Below are 13,301 nucleotides of genomic sequence, written 5' to 3' on the forward strand. Positions count from 1 at the left end.
TCCGCGTAGTTAGGAGGCCATTACGATGACGACCAGGCAACCGACGTCTGATTACAATGGAGACATGGAAATCGCGGATGCAGAGAAAGATATATTTTAATGAGAAATTGAGGTCTTAGCCTCATCAAATTCCTGGCATGCTGCACCCGCTGTTTAACGTGAAAGATGAGCTACAAAATAAAATAAAACAAAAGCGAACGAACGAAAAAGAAAAAGAAAGATAAAGAGGAATAAAAAATTACTAGTACATAAAAAGCACAATTGCCAGAACGCTGACACACGAAACTGAAACAGGAGAAAACGACAATAAAAAAAGAACGATTTATAAGAAACGATCCATAGATGACAAAAGACGTCAGTGGGACTGGATATTGCACCTCTAAAGCCGTCTTGGCTCTTGTGTCTTTAGCAAAGCCAAGTCATAGCAATGACTTGTGTGATTTTGCTGATTACGACGACGGACAAGTAAGCGGACACTGCAAACGCAATTTTGAGGCTCTTAATGGTTGTCTCAGTGAAAGACTTCACAATCTCAAGCGCGTCTCAAAATTTTCCCCTCAGAAAGCAGTGCTGGGGCAATTTCGTCAGCGGGAAGAACTCCCTCATACTAAATGGAGCTTGAGACCATAGACGGAATGAAGAAATCAGGTGGAAGAACTTCCGGCATGAAGCATCTTTCCTTTATGCAGTCCTCTGTGCGTAATTCAATACGGTGTTTCGGGGGAAATCATTTTTCTTTCTGCCTAACGAGACATGCACTTCCACGTGTCTTATCACTTTACAAGTAAAAGTGGAGTGAACCAAGCTTTCATGAAAGATGATCATTGGTCTTCGGTTAAAAAGTCCGGAAGTCAGCTGCTTCCTTTTTCTCGCGGAAATGTCAACTTAAATCTAAACGTGCCCCCCCCCCCCCCTCCCCCCCCTCCGCTGTGTGCCTATTTCTCGATAAACGAAGTTCCTAAGAAATGAGCGTTATTGGGTTTTCTGTGTGGATGCAGCGTATTTTCGTTTGCTTTAAGCTTAAACGTTTTTCGGGCTTGTATTGATTGCATTTCTCGAAACTCTTAGAACGCAGCCCCGTCTAAGTCGGGTGGTTGTGTCAAGCATCTGTCGGAGATAACGATTCTGGGTATCGAAATCATATTGAAAGATTTAAATAAAAGAGGAATAAACGGGTGTGTACAGATAAAGTACCTTCTCTGTGAATGTTAAACATTATTATCCTGCCAAAGTTAAGGGTTTGACTCGGTAGGGGCTACATGCTTTGTCTCCTGAAACCGCTTGATATGTTGAGGTTAACTGAACAAGTGATCATTGACCGCATTTCCTTGGTTTCCGCAATCAAGTTATTACACTGTGAATACGTAAATTCTACGTCGTCATTTGTTGTTGCAATGGAAAGTTGAAGTTCCCAGCCTGGAAGATTTCGCCATGGTAGGTTGTCACGTGTGATACTACTCGTGACCATGGGGTTTCCAACGCTGATCGAAGCTCATAGGGCCAGTTAATGGCGATGCTCTGTTCATATCATAGAGTTTCTCACTATAATGCCTTGACGGAAATCTGGCACTGCTGCGCTGTCGTATGCATGGGAAGGCCGGTATATTGTGACTTCAGATTAGCATCGTTCACGAAGAGCCAGGCAAGTACCGTTCCGTCTGTCGCAATGAATAATTTTCTACTAAAACTCTACGTACAAAGCTGTTTTAGCTTTATTACTACAGAACTCATGCTTTGTTTAATTATGAGAACTTGTTATTGCATGCACAGCTATATGATACATAAATAGTATCAGCGGGCCGCTAAAGTTGGAGGACAGACGACAAGATTCGCGCTCGCTTTGAAACAGTTTGTCGTCTGTTCTTGCTTTTCTTCGCTTCGTCATGCATTGTAGGTGAGTAAAGATGTAATATGCGTGAATGGAAACATTCTATGAAGATTTTACTTTAGAAACACGTTTCTTGTGAAGCCATATCCATGCTTTAGACGAAGCCTCTTACAACACCAGCCAGCACAAGCCTCGCTGACACATATACCTTCATTCCCATGATGGCACAGCGCCCCTTAGGAAACTCCCATAGACGGTGGCGCCAGATTTCCCTCTAGGTGATATAGGGAGAAACTCTATGGCTCATACATATCTATAGAGTTAAAGCATTATATGGGTCATTCCATGTCAACTGTCCCAACCTCGGCGCTCGACCAATATTATTTTTCTGAAAAAAATTATGAAAAAAAAATTCACGTATATAAGCATTCGTTGCAAAGTATTTTCTCTATACATTTTGAGCGAAAAAGAAAGCTTTTTGGACACGTGAGGGGGCCGTTTAAATGTCACGAAACAGTGGAAAAACAGGTGCGATACAAAATCTGCCAAAAATCGACTCCCTCATGCATTCTTTCGAAATTTGCGTTTTTGCGTTGTCTGAACATCTTCAATTCATTGAGAAGCAGTTTCACAATATGCTTTTGTGTTCTTTAACCCTTTGACACTGAGGTAAAAATGCGCATATTTCGTGGGAAATGTTTTACAAAATACATTTGCGGAAAAGAACCTCAATTTATTTTCAAATAACTGCTGTTAAAATGTACGACTCTCCAAAATTTTATTTTCGCCTTGGTGTTGCGCACAGGATCTAAAATGAAAGCTGGAATTGACCTCAAATGCTATTTTGGCCTATGTTTAGCGTCGGTCATACGCTAAGGTGTTCCATGAAGAAAAAAGCCGCAGAAAAGCGAACATAATTGTGAAGCATAATTATTTCGCCACGGAAATTTTAACCTATGTAATTCGTATTTTCACCGAGTAAATGATCTTTTTTTTTACATTTTTAAGCTCACCATTGCAATATTTTGGTTCGCGTTGGGACTTCACCTCATAACATATTGGCGGGAAGTAGAAACCAGGGCGGTGCGCATGGTGACGTGTCCGGAGAGGAATAAAAGCTGTGATCACCGGAAGTTCGTAATAATTTAAAACCCAAAGGTATGGCTACTTGAAGCAGATCTACATTGCCCACTTCCGTGCTGCTGGATGTACGTATATGCGGTCGCCTACGAATGAAGTGAAGAAGCGGTCCACAAATCGCTTTCATGAGCGCGAACTGGGAGCACAACTTGCACGACGTAAGCTATAGTGGCCGTGAAATCAGCGAAAGAATACGAATATACTCGGTGAATATTGTTGATAGGCAACTTTATTGAGCATATTTCATGGAATCCGTGATAAGTCCCTTCTATTAATACAGCTAATATATTAAGTCCCTTCTATTAACACAATAATAATAGGCGAGATCCACAGTTGTCGACAAAGATTTTGCTGGGACACGCAGGACAGGGCCTTAGTGATGTAAAGCCTGAAGGAACCAACAACCACGGCTGTTTCTCATTGTGGGCACTGTGGCACTTATGTCAATGATATTGTGATACTTTTTCACTGTGTTTGTGTTCGCGTCTATATACTGAGTTATCATTCCTAAGTTTTATGGAATATTTAAGAATGGCTTATTGTAAATAACCTAATTTCTGCTCCTTGAGGGAGATTAATCAAACAGGCGGGCATTAGTTGCGCCGGAAATCATAGCAAATATTCGACTAATTTACGAAATGTCACTAATTACCACCTTAATTTGTTACCTTAAAGCACATGCTGCAATATACGAATTGTAGCCGGTGAGATTACAAGGCATATTCCCTTGAAATGAATTTTCGTAATGACACTATAGTTACGAGTTATGCGCCATCAAATCTTTTGCAATAATTTGCAATAATGCACTCTTGTTCCACTTATTTTCTTTTACAGAACGCTCGTTTATGCATTAAAGCTGAAACGCAACTGGAACGCCCAAGTATTTCGTCCCAGATCTTGGGAATTGATATCCCCAAACTGGTCACATCCTGTAAATTCGTTTCAAGTGTATGCGTCTTCCAGGCTCACCGGCTGCGCTTAGGAAATTGCAATATGTGGAATAATGAATTGAATATGCGTTGCGAGTTATCCTGCTAGTAACGTCCACCTGTTCAAATAATCCCGCTCAACAACAAGAATCGCGCTATCTGCCAGAGGCGATCTTTAAAAAAAAGTAAGTATAAAAAGAATCCTGATACACAGCTAAATTCACCCAACATCGATTCCATTCCCTCGATCCATCTATGCAACTGCGGCTGTTACCACGGCTTCCGCGTAATGAGGAAACAATGCTGTGCCGCTTACGCTTGGGCGTCGCATTCATCAATTCATATACGTTTTTGATTGGAATGGCTGATAGCGCCGAGTGCAATGCCTGTGGTGTTGAGGAAACTATAGAACATCTACTGTGCTACTGGCCATCTTTTGAAAGTGAAAGTCATGTCCTCTGCGCAGCTCTCAATCGGTATGATAGAAAATCGTTCACCTTGAACAAGATCTTGGTACCATGGCCTCGCATATCGCAGCTACAGAAGGCCACAAAAGCGCTGCTGCGATATTTGAAGGCTACCGGATTGAGTCAGCGTCTGTGATCCGGACTGAGTCACCGAATGATATCCCAGTTGTCTTTCTTTTCATCTTTCAGTCTTTCCGTCCCTTTTTCCCTTTCCCCACTGTAGGGTAGCCAACCGGGCTAAGTCCTGGTTAACCTCCATACCTTTAATTTATCATCTATTCTCTCGCTCTTGATTGTGAGGCGAGAAAATTAAGGAAAAATAAAAACCTTGGGCCACACCATATAAATATAGCAGACAAATACAAATTACGACAAAAGAAATGGGATTAGCCAAATCGAATTTAGGGGAAGAAAACGAAACAAAAAACACTGTACCGTCACCACGAGCGAAACCACTCCCAGGTAACGAGCCCCAGTACGAAAAAAATGAACCGACATTCATAGGCTGTGGATACACGATCCACTTTTTACACAGGAAGTTCAGTTGATATGTGTGTCGTGCCAACGTGCAATGAGGAGAAGTCGAAGTGCGGGGCAAATTATTGCAATAGTTGGACTCAAATTCAAATCTCGTTTTCTCGGTGAGAACGGGAATTACTTATTTAAGGTTTCCTTGGCAAAAGTCCTTATGCTTCTGAGTTATAACGAGTTTTCCGCGTATCTGTTTTTTTTCAATGGACCACCTCAGTGTGTTACCAACCTCTATATATAGGCCAAAATCGCACTTTTGCCAAAGTCAGGCTTTTATTTTAGAGCCTGTGCACAGCACATCGGCGAAAATAATATTTTAGAAGATAGACTCCCCCTGTTTTTCCTGGATTTCAGAAGATAGTGCGTTTAAGGAGAGTTCAATAAAAATTATTCCAGGTGTCCTTTCGTGACTTTCTTTTGTGAAATATTTTGCAAGAATACCAAAACTTCTGAATTCTTACTTCGGTGCTAAGGACTCGTGAACGTAAAACCAATTTGTGAACCTGCTTTATAATGAAAGCCCAATGTTGCTAAACGCCAAAACGCAAACTTGGGAAGAATGCGTGAGACGATCGATCTTTCGTGAAATTCAAATGGCCCTCACGGGCACACAAAATCTTTTCCGCTGAAGATGTTTCGTGAAAATATTGCGCTTAGTAACATTTATCGAAGTGCAATATTTCTGTAAGTTTTTGACAGGGATAGAGGTTGCTCGAGCGCCAAGATTGAGACGATTCGCGTGGAATGAGCTATGCAGGCCGTGACTTCGAGTTAGGTTGTTTTTTTTTTTTTTTGTTAAGTTGCTTACGGACATAAGCCTGAGCTCAAGATATCTTAACTGAAAATCAAAATACCCTCACCTGGCGTCCGTAACACTAGGTATGCGCGAGACATGAGGGAGAATATTACACTATACTCGTCCGCTCGATAAACATAACGTCTTTAGTCTACGTGACTGCACTGGCGTATATACGTCCTAATGCCATAACGGGACGGCGTTGAGTCCGCTTTGCTGCTTTCCTGGTAACCTTTGCGAAGCCGTTGCCTTGTTGTAAAGCATTGTTCCTCTTAACAGTGCAGTAAAACACAATGTGGCGAGTTTCTATGCACACGATTTCAAGGATATCTTTACGGCCGAAACACCGCAGGTCTCTTGCAGCCTTATGATGGCAACGTGTTATACACTAATAATTATTTACTACTATAACTTGTAGATGTCATGTGCGTGGGACGGAGCGCATATGGAAAAGCTGCCACCCGCTTCAAAGGCACATTGTTTCCAAAGTGAACGCGGCCCGCTGGAGGCGAGATTAGGCGCAAACAGATACTACACTCACCTCTTCTTTGCATTGGTAAGACAGGCTTCGCAGCCCAACTCTAAGGTGCCACAACTGCCCCAGCCTCCTCAATTCCTGGTGGCGATTGTCTACACAGGAGGAGAGTGGGGTTTAGTAAATGTGTATCAACAACAGCAAGAAGAAGAACAACCACAACGTATTCGAAAAATGTGTAGTTCCTGCAAGATAACTAACGTGTAATTCAATAGGTGAATCAGTACAATACAACGTATGTTCCAGATTATAGCTCACGTACTATACAAGCTTATAGGCTGAAATTTCGCCAAGCGGGGACTAACACCAGCCATGGTAGCGCAGTGGCTGTGGCATTGCGTTGCCGAGTTCAAAGTTTCGGTTTTGATTCCAGCTGGGATGGCAGCGTTTTGATGGAGGCGACACGTCACAGCGCTCGTGTGTTTCCATTTAAGGAGATGTTGAGGACAAAAAAAAAAAAAGAACCTTAGTCAACAAATCCGGAGTAACCCACCACGGTGTGCTTCGTGCATATACAGATTGTCATTTAAGCACGAAAAACCTCAAAATTTAATTAATTTTTGTGTGTTAACTCTTTATGGATGTGCACTATACGTGATTTCATTTCGTAAGATTGGAAGGTGTACTTGTAAGAAAACTGGGCCATACAAATTGTTTTACGCTGAATTGCGTAGAGAAATGGGCTGCGCAATGATCGTTGCTGCGCACAATGAGTATTTCTAGCTTACACAATGGACGCCGAAGATATACAAGCAAATGCATCTCACAATACTTATGACGGCAGCTTTTGAGTTTTTCAAATTGGACCAGAGGCACATAACCTCGTTGCGAAAACAGCAGTGCCTTCATATGCAACTTTCATGTAGGCGCGCTAAGCACCACAGTTGCGATGACAGCAAATAGACGAAGAGCCCTGACAGTATCGTCAAGCTCATTTTAGTTTAGCTTGGACAAGACCTGAACTCCATCCATAGCAGAGGCGAGTAAAATATGACGTCGATGAAAAAACGAAAACGGATGTTGATCAGTCTTCTGAAGCATCTCCGGCAAATGCCTGCCTGCCAAGAAAAGCGCACGACGCTTCAGGACACCAACTTGGCCAAAGCCCAAGGAAATGCTTGCAGCATGTGTATAGCAACAGCGTGAACGGGGGTTTATCGCATGGCTGGATTTGGAATTTACTCTTGTGTGCAATCTAATGAAGGACGTAGCCTTTGAGTGCTCGGGAGCAAAACATTTGCTCATGTACTGCGTACTGTCTGCAGACAAGTTGACTCTTTCAGAATATTTTCTGTTGAAGGTTTCCGCAGCGAATTATATTGGGTGTCCCAGCTAACGTTAGACAAGCTCGTCAAAAAAAAAGAATTGCCAAGAAAAGCGCAGTGAAAGATACGATTTATGGACCCACTCTCTGGCGACCGAAGAGCGCAGATACTATAATTATATCTTGCACATTGTTTTCTTTCTTTAAATCTTGGTTTTCCTGGAACAGCTTGGCCAACGTTAGCTGGGACACGACGTACAGTGGACGCGGACCCAAAATATATAATGTTATTTTCAGGTCATTTACGCGTTATACATGGTACTATAGTTATTACTAATATTTTGTGGACAACAGTTCGCAAGATGCGGCATATCACAGAAGAAAAAAAATAATCAAGCAGTCTATTGCACGTGCATGCATAATTGAAGCTTTTGTGAGGCAGGACCAAAGACTTCCTGATTTAAGTTACCCAATAAATAAGATAACTAATGAAGCTGTACATGTTTTCACGTGTGTTGCGATCAATTTATGTTTTCTTCTTACGCTCTCCATTCCTTATCCGATTAAGTTGCTTATCCGGGCATTGGCCCCTTCGCCTTCTGTCTTATATCATCCCCATTTTATCTTGTGTGTTTATCAATAACTTGTGTGGCTCCACCTACTCGGATATAGCGGACCAACTATTTCCATTACAAGCCTTATTATCTATTCTTGCTGGTTGCGATGCCACGTCCTCTGTACTACGCCCTGCAATATTACCCTGTCTTGTTATCCGTTGGGATGTATTACTGTGGGCTGCTCTTGTTCAGTGAACGTTTCTGAGCTTTTCTCATGTCTACGAGAGCGTTAACTAATTTCATAGTTGCACTGGCAACGGAACGAGCAACGAATAATTGTTAAAATACTTGCCAGCTGCATATGAAAGCTATGAACTGCACCGCACTATGGATAGTGCACAGCTTTCTTGTAGTATAAGACGACGTAAGTAGTATAAATGGCCGCTGTTTATTTCAAGCCAGGTAAAAGATTTGCTGAAATATGAAGATTTAGTTATTACGGTACTATGCGTATCCGCCTGTATATATGTTAGTCAACACGCATATTAATGTTTTACTGTGTTTGAAAAGCTGACATGTACTTATAAAGGCGAGCAATTAATCTAATATCCATGTACAAAAACTATTACATCACCCTACAAAGGCATAAGTTTTATCAAATGCGCGACTTCTATTTATAATGCGCGCAAGTTACCTACCAAATTGTAGCATGCTTCTTGCACGTTTTCAGCGATATCGTCGCTTAGCAGGTTCTTTTTTTCTGTTAATGAAAGTAACGAATGTGAGAGACTCAAATGCCGGTTCTAATCCCCAGAGCAAAAAAAATTTGAGGTTGGCTAAATACAGAAACAACGAAAGCGCTAGAGATTGTTCATAAAACTTAATAGCCTATTAGATCAGTCGCGGCGACTTCTTAGCATCATTTTCATTAATGAGAAGGCTACGTTCCCCCATCTTTCGTTTGCACTTTTGTTAGCTGAAGTACCCCTCTCCCGCTCCTGTAACAAACCGTCTCGACCTTCCTGGCGCAGTGCCTACTAGAATCTTGGTTAACCTCCCTGCCCTTCCTGTGCACTTTCCTCCTTTCTGACTATCACGCGTTTTGAGTTTGAGCGACTAAGTTGTCAGGGGCTATTGAACGGCAGGCCGTGCTTGGTTAGGGCTGGTTGTGCGGAGCCTGTTAAGACCTGGTTTGGACCAGTGTGGGGTGCCGCGCCGGACAGGCATGCGGAAGCAAGCCCCGTACGCATGCTTTTGCACATTTTCACGTACCGCTTCTGCTACTTGCGCGCGATGTCTCCTGGTTTGTTTGCTGTTTGCTAGAAGTGAGGTTTTGTGACGCGGAACCACCAACCACACAGGATGCGCCACTGCTGCGCGCCAAACTGTGCCGGCGACTACAACAAAGGGACCAAAGTGCGAGTTTTCTGTTTTTTCTCCCCGTTCCCAAATGGCGATGACCGTAGAGCCAACTGGCTAACGACCAATCCGCTGAGATAACAATAACGCCCGTACGCTGCGAGATCTCAAGGTTTGTCATCGCAGTCTTCTCGCTGTTCGAGATTTTTTTTTATCGTAATATGCGCACCTTGAGATAGCTCGGGTAGCTGTGCCATGACGTGAACGACGTCGATGTCATGATTCTGTGGCCTCCTCTAATAATTGATTGAGTGCTATTTGTTGTAGTGGATTTGAGGATACGCGATTACGAATTATTGTTACGAGGAGAGGATAGGTTTGTATTTATAGGACATTTACTACGAATTTACTGCGAATTTACTGCGAATTTACTGCGAATTTACTACGAACAAATCTTGTATCGCTAAAAAAGCGAATGCCCCTACAAATGTTCCTGCGGTCAAAACATAAAACAGTAACGCACACCCGCACATACACACATAAAACAACCCGCTGCAGTGGCTAGTCCACGGGATCAAATCCCGGGCGCGGCGGCCACAATTCGATGGGGTCTAAATGCAAAAACGCTCATGTCCTGTGCAATTGAAGTACGTTAAGATCCCCCGGTGGTCAACATTATTCTGCAGTCCCCTACTACGACTTGCCTCATAATCAGACGGTTGCTTTGGCACATAAAGCCCTAGAGTTATTTGATTCACACAAAAGACTAACAATACACATGAGACAATAAAGTTTTCTTTTTTTTTCTTGAGGCTACAATGTTCTAAAAGGCCGCCAGTGGCGCTCTAGCATGATCAGAATGAGTAGAGTCGAAGAAGAAGAAGAAGAAGAAGAAGGAGTAGCCATCTTGCGCTGCGATGTTCCATCAGCTTACATTTTGGAATCACCATGGAACCCCTTTCGCAAGGAGCCTCGGAGTCGCCCAAGGACCACAAAGCCAGGCGATCTTCGAAGGCCTACAAGTCAGACGTCGGGCACAAAGGCGAAAAGAATAAGGCTAGAGGAAAAGGTCCCAAGCATGGAAAGCACCACACTACAACAAAGGAAGGCGCGGAAACGAGTGAGTGCCTGCAACAATCTTCTACAGAGTACTGTGGCTTTTCAGCAATTTTACTTCGTCGCTTGTTTGTACACGACAGTGTAACGAAAAACATCGTGATAAATGAACACATTTACACGGCGTGGTAAGCCAACTCAAGAAATACTGGCCAATGTTAGCCTTTATTAACTTAACTCCCTCGCTCTAGTGCCTCGGTGCTTGTGACGATGCATTTAGCCGAAGTAGTGATAAAGGGTCAATTTTCGACAGTGGCAATTGCATTTTCTTCCTTTTTGAATGCAAGAACACTGGGATAATTTATCTTATGTGTCCCCAAGTTCTCAAAATTATTCGTGAGCCCTCTACAGCGGCGTCTTTCCTAAGCTAGGTATTTCTTTGAGTCGTTACATTCCGATGAATCTTTTGTTCACTCAATCAGTCAAGTGACAAATCAATCATTTTTGTTGGGTCGATCACCATTTCATTTAACATTTAGCGGTGTGCATCAGGAACTCCGATAGAGACGCGAGAGCGCTTTTTCTGACATCCATTGCCATCCTTCTAAACTTTCCTAAATAAAGTTAACAGCACCGTCACCATTTCAATCAATCAAGCAGTCTCTGAATGAAATGATCGAACTACTTTCAGCGGCCGCGACACTGATAGCTCACCAGGCAGCAACGGTGCCGAAGCCAGAAGAGGAAGTTTCATCAGCAGGACCGCCTGCAGACCCGACTTGCCAGTCACGTCCATCACCGACCCACAGGCGAGTAGTCGCGTTTGTTGGACCTGCAAGCGGGCCTTCTTCACACCATCTCCAAACTGAACACGCCGCGGTGCCTCTGGCGTCACCTGCGGAAAGGACTGAAGGAGCTGCGGACCATGCGTTGCCGCCAACATCGCCCACAGGGGTCGAGGAACGTCCCGTCGATACCCCCCCGGTACGCCCTCCTGAAACAAGCCAACTAATTCTTTCACCCTTGTAATTGCTCGACATTGAGACAGGCCAGCCGCTTGCAGCATAGATTCCTACCAGAGTTGCTACTGCGAGCTGGTTATTTGAAAGATGGTTATTACGAGGATATGCATGCGCTTGGCTACCCTGGCTTTAAAGGCTTTGGAATTTCGGACGTTTATCAATTTAAAAAGTTTATTTTGTAAGAAATGCAACAAATTGCAGTGATTAGGGACACATTGTAATACCCACCGGTTTCGTGTGTCGTTAAAAATGTATAATTTACTGGAAATTTAGAAACAGAGCTTCTAGAGAATAACGGCGCAGGACCGAAGGTTAATCCAATCCCTGTACTGGTACCAATCACGCCCGTCGTAGCTCAACGCAGCAGAAGAGTTTCGTTTATTAATTATTGTTGGAAACTCGTATGCCTTGATGCATTGCACAGGGGACTTCACCCTCGAACAACTGTGAATCAACGCGTGCGATGCTGTGCGCGAGGAACACGTGTTTTGCGAGAAAACACACTTTTGTGGCAGAGTATCGGTTCTGGTGTAAATGTGCGCGCATAGTGCTGCAGCTAGATTATGCGCTCGAGAAAATTTAATAATGCGTTAACTGCGACGGTGATACTTTGCAATTGCAACGATTGGGTGATGGTTCTATGGGTACTACATCTGATTTAGGAACCGTAATCTGTCTGTATGTTCAAGTTCATTGAAGTATTACTCGTTGTTGTTGTTAAACATTATCACGCACAGTAATAAGCCACTGGGACTACGAGAATGCGAACTGGCATAGTTGTGGCGGAAACTGGCGTGATTCAACTAATACCGAGGCTCGTACGAAAGTGGTTTGTATTTGGGTTTCCGCCAGCGCATTATCGGAAGGAGCCTTGTTGCAAAATATCAGCAGAGGTATGGCTTGCCCTTCTGAGCAGATGTTTGATTTCATCGTACGCTCATGTAAATTCCTCTAATGCACGTGCTGTGCTTCAGCAACCTTTGCGACACTGTTGCAAGGACATAGCGTACGTCTTCAACGACGAGAAACTTAGCACAGTTACGTGCGTGTATTCGGTATAACGCAGGTATTTCACCGAAGGAGACCATCATCCATTGGAAAGCACGAACTAGCACCGGCCAGTGGGACTTTGTCAGCAAAATCTCGGGCCTTGGACGCTTTCCTGCAAGGTGAGCTAATGAAAGCTGCGATTTCCCAGAAAAAGAAAGTAAATGAATATGGTATTGTTTGCTGTAAAAGAATAGCAATAAAGGCAACGAAATATATATTCGTTATATCTCGGCTACTTCGAAACGCCAACACTTTGCCTTTAGCAATGACACTGGGTTACTCGCTGATGTTAAATTTAGTTATCTGTTTGTGTGAACACTCAAGGTCCCTATTTGTAAGCTTTGTCACATGTAGAAACTCCAAGAGAATAAGCATTTCTGCTTGCAAGTTTAGGAAGGAAAAAGAGCCAATCAATATTGTGCTTCTCAGAATTTGGCACATGAATTGGACTGTAATACCGCTATTTCCCATTACAGACGCGTAAGTTTGTGCACCGGTATGTTATTGGCTTTTATGAGGCCTCAGTCATCAGCATACTAGTGCCCCTGAAACCGCACGGCACTCAGAAACCACCAAGCTGCATCTAGTAAAATACCAAGCTGGAGACGGTGCAAGTTCGCAATTTGCCTTTTTTACCCGAATGAGCGCATTTGTGCATTATATATAAATATGGTGCAATTACCCATGCCCGTTGTTGAGGTGGCTGAAAAGTTTTCTCCCCCTTTTCCCGTATTCCACTTTTTTTTTCTAAAGAAAAACAAAAGATC

At 43.2% G+C, this 13,301-nt stretch overlaps 1 long non-coding RNA gene across 1 annotated transcript; it reads left to right on the plus strand.

Annotated features, from left to right (window-relative positions):
* The first annotated feature begins 10,005 nt into the window (after window positions 1-10,005).
* On the plus strand, window positions 10,006-12,647 carry LOC140213168 (uncharacterized). Its single transcript, XR_011890135.1, has 3 exons — window positions 10,006-10,526; window positions 11,154-11,446; window positions 12,551-12,647. It is a non-coding gene; the product is annotated as an uncharacterized lncRNA (long non-coding RNA).
* Window positions 12,648-13,301: the final 654 nt, after the last annotated feature.

Source organism: Dermacentor andersoni, chromosome 9 (assembly GCF_023375885.2).
Source record: "Dermacentor andersoni chromosome 9, qqDerAnde1_hic_scaffold, whole genome shotgun sequence".
In the NCBI taxonomy this organism is placed as follows: Eukaryota; Metazoa; Arthropoda; class Arachnida; order Ixodida; family Ixodidae; genus Dermacentor; species Dermacentor andersoni.